We start from the raw sequence: 6,881 nt of genomic DNA, 5'->3' as shown, positions 1-6,881 counted from the left end.
TATGACCTAAAAAAAAAAGGTAAATTAAGAAACAATATTCTTGGACTTTCTTCGGGGCTTTGTGGGCATCCAAAGGCTTCGGCCTCATGGGCAATATGAAAATATAAATGTTTTTTTTTTTAAGCATGATCAATATAAAAATATTTTTACGTAAATAATTAAATTTATTTTATCGTAACTAGTGAATTAATTGACACCTTTGTTTTTGTATTGATTCACTATTTTATTTAAAAAGCATATCAAAATAACAAAGAATATATTAGTTGAGATGGTAAATATTTTATAATTTAATTAAAAGTTTTAGATTTAAATTTTAAAAGAGTATTTATCTATTTTTGATTCTCAAAGAATTTCGAACTAAATACTTTAATCTTTAACTAAAATTAATTATCGATTGGTCTCTAATAATAATTCCATCAATCACTTAGGTCTTTGGCTTCGTTAATTCTAACGGAAGACAAAATGGTTTCTGACAACTCTAACAGGGAATAAAATGATCCTTGACAATTTTAACAGTGGATAAACTGATCCGTGACCCCTTTGTTCGAAAACGATACTGTTTTTCCCTAATTTTCATCGTATCGCGTATAATCCTAACATTCATACTCTCCTTCTTCACCTTCACAGTCTTCTTTTCCATCTTTTTCTTTCTCCTCTTCAACTCTAAGATCAAGTCATGGTGTAACTGTCGCACCTACCTCAACATGTTATGAACCACATATTTCCTAAATCTCTGTGATTGGTACATCATCTCTTTCGCACTTTACCCACCAAAAGCATCCACTTCCACGTCCTCGATAACAGTATCACCTCCAACCCTGACAACGTCCACCACATCCATTTTTTTAGTTTTATAATAGAGTACTTTCTTTGTACTCTTAAAAAAGAGTTTTTTTTTTAATTCTTGGAATAAATATAAAGATTAAAAAAAAGTGGCATTTAGAATAATAAATTCTAAGAAAAAAATAGAACTAGTTATGTTCAGATTAGGTAATTTTTTTTTAATTTTAACCTTTTTGTTTTTATTATTCTTATTTTCGAAAATTTCAAAAAAATAAATAAATATTTAAAAAAAATCTAAATTACAACTCTTTTTGCCTGTAAATTTAACTTCAATGGTATATTTGTAACTCAATTTTTGCACTCTTAAATCATTATTTGATATATACATGAGCTGATATTAATATAATCTTGTCTATACAACCTATATGGTTTATAAAAAGAATAAAGCTATAGATTGGATAAATCTGATTTCTTTTTAGTTAATGAAATTTAGAGGAGTGGTTTTGTTATTCCCCTTAACTTTGGCATAACTTTTTTATCTGTACATATAAAAAGTTTTCAATGAGAGTAAGGATAAACAAATTGCTAAGAAGAGATAATTATTGAGGGAGTGTGTATGATGAGATAATAAAAAACTCAAATTAAGAAAATTTTTAATGCATATTTAGGATAGGATGTAATATATTTGGTATTAAATAATTATAGTGAAAAAAATATAATTCTATAAAAAAGAAACATAAAATATCAACATAAATACACACCAACCCATATTTTTAAGTGTGAAAAACTTGATTAAACCTTACAATAAAAAAGCTCAAAAGAAGAAAATAAGAATTGAAGAATAAAATGTCACAATCTTCTCATTATGGATAAACTTTCTTTCAATAGATGGCTGGTCAAAAGCATAAGCTCTCGCATCATAAGAACAATCATTTTTCACATAATAATATCACTTAAATGGTGTAATTGAATCAAGTTAGGAAAGTCAGTGGTTAGTTGTAATACCCTATCACACATAGTTTTACGTTTAAGTTCGTAAATCGGAGGTGGTGATGTATTACAACTTCTAAAAGTAAAAATATGTACATAAATATATGTGAAAGGAAGCTTAACTAGGAGTTTGGAAGAAAACTTGAACAAAACAAAACTCAAAAATTGCAACACACTCGAACGGTTAAGCATAAAAGAAATAGATAAATGTACAGAAAGTATAATGTATATATATATATAACCTGCAAAGTAAAGGCCGGCTAGAGTATATATACATATATACAATCTAAAAGTCTACCAAAAGAAAAAATATAAATCCTGTTTTTTCAAGTCAACCTCTAGGAGAGACAAAATACAAATATATGCAGAATGGAGAACATATTTACATATATACACACTAGATACACAATAAAAAGTTTTCAAAACATAGATCTTCGCTTCAAGTGAGTCTCCAGCATGCTCAACGAGGTGTCACACGTCCTGCATTTCAAAAACAACAGAATATATATGGAATGAGAACCGAGGGTACTCAATATGGTAAAGATGCTCATATAGATAATAAATAATGTCCTGGGAAGTCAGAGGCATTCCAAAATCCCCAATAGTTCAAATCAAATCCTAGAATTCTCACTAAGACAGAAATAGGGTGACTATATCTAAGAATTTCTAATCTAACTATTCGTTTTTCTTTATCTGCAGACCTCCAAATCACCAAGTGGAACTACCCTCAGCGTCTCCTCCACCTACCTAAGGAATTTCTCAGAAACAAATACAAGCATGATAGACAATGAAAACACAAATATGAAAATAGATACAGTAGTTAGATCAAGTAGCAGTTAATTACAGTTAAGCAAATAAGCAAGCCAAAACAAATGCACACTCAAACAAAACATACAAGTGCATATGATGCATGTCTACCTTATGGTCGATGAGCTCATCTGTCGGTTATACAACTAAATCCGACATGTCCGGTAGCAAACCCTGGACAGGAACACCATAACACGGAGCAAGTGGGACAAAACTGCAACCCTTGCATCTTATCCGCGTAACCCAGAACAAGGGGGACAACCTCAACCCTTGCCTCTTACCCAGGCGTTGTTACAATTCTCGACTCGGAGCAAATGTGACGAAACTCAACCCTTGCATCTTACCTAGTGTCTCAAACCTTTATCCGGAACAAGTAGACTATGCCACCGCATCTTACTCGGTGTTTCAAACTTTTATCCAAAACATGTGGACAACGTCATTGCATCTTACCTGATGGTATATCTCAATCAGATTCAATTCATTCAAAATCACAGTTAAGATCAATCCTCATCATCCATCATTCTCAAAGCCAACCTCGTCATTCTCAATTTTTCAATCATCATCATCCCTCATTATCACACTCATCCTCATCACACCTCTCATCCAACAATATTGGTTCATCATTAACTCAATTCTTCACTCCACATTCTTTCTCAATATCAATTTAACTTCTCTAAATGTGTTCACTATTATTCCGAAGCCGAAAAACTAGCGATCGAGCCTTAAATAGAGGTTACAAAGGTTTGAAAAATTAGAAGAATGGTTAAATACTAAAAAATATAACTTTTGCAAAACAGGATGGTCATGCGTACACATGCCACCTGCGTACGCATGAGCTCAAAAGTTACAAAGGTCGTGTACGTGAACAACTCTCGCGTACGCGAAAATTTTGCGCAGAGGTGTTGGCTCGCATACGCAAGACACCTGCCACATGTGCGAGATTTCAAAAATTGTTATTCTCGCGTACCCATGAATGTGAATTTTTCCAAAAAGCTGTTAAGTTCAGAAAATTAGTTTTTCACACCAAACTTCAAACACACATAACTTTTTTGTTAAAATCTTTTGGTCCGTTTTTCGAACGTTATAAACTTCACAGACCCAATTTTTATTCAAGACAAGTTTCATAATATTTGGGAATCCGGAAGCCAAGTTATGACCTGCAAAAGTTGGTCAAAAATTAGTTTTTACCAAAAATTCAAATCCTCTAGTTATCCAAAATTTTCAATCCAAAACACTTCCAATCCCACCTAATTCAATACCAAAACTTCTACACACTATCACATACTCTTTATTCACTTTACAACCAATCCAACAACTAAATCCTTCAATTCATTCAACAATTTTCACTCACAAATTCACCAATTTCCACTATTATCATCAATCATTATCAACACCAATAATTAACATACATTCCCCCACATCAAAAAAATTATCATCAATCACATTTTATCCATATACTAAATCAAATCTTTATTCAAACCCCCAATTCAATTCACCATTCAAAATCCAATCAGAATTCATATTTTAACTACTAATTTCAATGCCATCATCACACACTCATACAATTCATCACACACATTCAATCAATCAATGCATACAATTCAAACCTATCTTAAGGGCCGTTAGCCTAAATTTCACGTAACATTATATATTAACTACAAAAAATCGAAATCATACCTTGACCGATTTCTTCCCAAGCTCAAAACACCTAAAAACCTTCCTCTTCACAAGCTTTCAAGCCAACCCAACAAATTTTTAGCAACCAGAATTTCAATTCAAGCACTCCACTTCACCAATTTAACTTCAATTCACATGTATTCAACCTAATTTTATACAATTTCATATACAACTACCAATTTCAATACCTTTCATAAAATTGAAGAATTCAAAGGAGATAAGAGTTTCTCACCTTTATCCATTGAGCAATTGGATGAAACCCAGCTATAGCTCGCACTAGAGTACCCATAAACCATCAAAATCACAAAATTCCTCAATATCCCAAAACCAAAATGCAAAAACGAAGAGAGTTCAAGACTGGATGAGAAATTTCGAGTTTCTTATCACTTTGTTCGGATGGATTTGAAGAGTTCGGCGAGACAGTCGCATGGCCGCAAACGATACAGCAATTAGAGCTCCAGATTGAAAGTTAGGAGAAATTGAAAGTTGAAGATGAAAAGAGTTTAGGGTTTAATGCTTCTCCCCTTCTTTTCAGGGTTGTCTTCATCATGGGGAAGGAAAAAGTGATTGAGCTTGGTTTATATGGGTTGGGCCTTGGGCCTAATATGGGCCCAGTTCAACTAGTTTGGCTTGTTAGTCTAACTTTAAGCCAAAATTTTTGAAATTAGTATTTTAATTCGTATTTTAATTATTTTTACTTCTTCAAATTATAAAATTTAATTTTCTAATCCCTTTCTCTCATAATTAATTTATTAATTAATTATTTATTAATTTACGAGGTTTTACATTATTTACAATGGGTATACATTAGTTACAATGGGCATCATGAAATATGGCTCCTAATATGAATCTATCTAAAATGTAATTTGAAGGTTGAAATTCATATTAAAAAAGTATATATATTATAGCCATCAATCAAATATAGTGATAACTCAAAGAGATGAGATAATAATAAGCAGAAGCAAATAATAAATTTAAGCAATTGAATAAAAAACTAATAAAAATATAATAAAATGGATACAAACCTATCCAGTAGCTGTAGCAAGATCTTCTTAACTTCTTTTACCTTAGTTTCTAAAATTATTCTGAAATTATGAAATTACAAAAGTAAGAACATCAAAAACTAAAGAAAAAATTTATAATTTATGCTGCATTACTTAAAATCTCAAATCAAAGAAGAAAAATGATAATAGAAAGTAAATAGATCTCACCAATCTGCGATTGACCACCATTGCTTTGCTTTCTGCTTTTTTAGTCTCACTGCATGTGTTTTCTGTATTTGTCGCTCAATTCTTTCCACTAATCTACTCTCTTTCACTGCTTCCTCCTCCATACCCACTACCACCACCACATCAATAAAAGAAAAGAAAAGATTAACTTCAAAGCAACGTACCAAAGAGAAAGAGATGGATAATTGAAGAATGTGGTTTTGTTAAAAAGGAAGGAAGGAAGATGTGTGACTCGACCAATGAATTCAAATATAGATGAAATTCATAGTCGCTGCTGTCTCGTCAATCACCGTAATCCGTACTATCGCCGCAATCGTGTCTACCACCTCGAGGAAGAGCTCGTGCAACTGAGACGTTCACACGATGCATGATCGCTTCATCGACCAGGGGGAGGGATCGTTATTGGCCATCAGATCTTGGAGAGAAGAAAGAATTATAAAAAAAAATCTTCAGGAATATAATGAAAGTGAATATTTAGTTTATATTAAGTTTCAATTCAAAATTTGAATTTTCAAACACTAAAATTTGCGAAACTGATAAGAATGAAAGGAAGAGAAAAAAAAACATAAATAAATATAAAGGAATTTATGGTACTAATGAAGGATAGAGAAGAGGATTAAGGAGTGAGAGAGGTTGTAGAGAAAACATATCTGAAGAGAAAGAAGAAAAACTTAGATTAAAAAATAAAAAATAGAGGAAGAGACCAATTTAAAGAGGAGGTGAAAAGAGAACAAAAACAATTGCTGCTCTCGAAGAGAATGGAATATGGGTAAACTACTAAGAAAGAGAACACAATATCAATATTTACAGTGAATTATGTTCCTTCAAAATACGTAGAAATTTCACTCAATAAAAATTCTCTTTTAAATAATAGGTATATGATAAGATTTTTTTTTTGCATTATATTTTGTATAAATAATTTGATACAAATAAAGGAGTATAAAAAATGAGTGAAACAAATGTCAAAAAAAAATCTTAATCGGGTAAAAAAATATCATATTTTTGCACATTTAATTGAAAACGTCAATATATTTTATAATGATATTTTATTGGGTAAAGTATATTTTTTGTCCCTAAAGTTTGACAAAAATTTTAAAAATACTCCTAAGTTTTATTTTGTTTTAATTTTGTCCCAAAAATTTCGATTTGCATTAAATATATCCCTGATGAATAATTTTTCAAAAAATTTAAGACCAATTCAACAACAATTTCATAAGAACAACCCTCAACACAAGCAAATCAAGCATAATTTTCATGCATTATTGTTAGATTGATCTTAAATTTTTTGAAAATTTAGCCATCGAGAGTATATTTGATGCAAATCAAAAACTTTTGAGACAAAATTGAAACAAAATAAAATTTAGGAATATTTTTAAAACTTTTGACAATTTTTAA

General features: G+C 31.0%; 2 long non-coding RNA genes across 4 annotated transcripts; one reads left to right on the top strand and one right to left on the bottom strand.

Annotated features, from left to right (window-relative positions):
- On the top strand, nucleotides 1,356-5,223 carry LOC107647961. Its single transcript, XR_001621676.2, has 3 exons — nucleotides 1,356-1,774; nucleotides 2,598-2,602; nucleotides 5,069-5,223. It is a non-coding gene; the product is annotated as an uncharacterized LOC107647961 (long non-coding RNA).
- On the bottom strand, nucleotides 1,939-6,333 carry LOC107647960. Of its 3 annotated transcripts, none has more exons than XR_002348280.1 (4): nucleotides 6,265-6,333; nucleotides 5,469-5,901; nucleotides 5,283-5,342; nucleotides 1,964-2,253 (listed from the first exon to the last, which is right to left on the bottom strand). It is a non-coding gene; the product is annotated as an uncharacterized LOC107647960 (long non-coding RNA). The 3 variants fall into 3 exon arrangements; XR_002348281.1 differs by lacking the exon at nucleotides 6,265-6,333 and adding an exon at nucleotides 6,081-6,245; XR_001621675.2 differs by lacking the exon at nucleotides 6,265-6,333 and having other exon boundaries at nucleotides 1,939-2,253; nucleotides 5,469-6,246.

This window comes from Arachis ipaensis, chromosome B06, assembly GCF_000816755.2.
Source record: "Arachis ipaensis cultivar K30076 chromosome B06, Araip1.1, whole genome shotgun sequence".
Taxonomy (NCBI): Eukaryota; Viridiplantae; Streptophyta; class Magnoliopsida; order Fabales; family Fabaceae; genus Arachis; species Arachis ipaensis.
The sequence above is the reverse complement of the archived record's forward strand: the minus strand, read 5'-3'. Positions and strand labels throughout refer to the sequence as shown.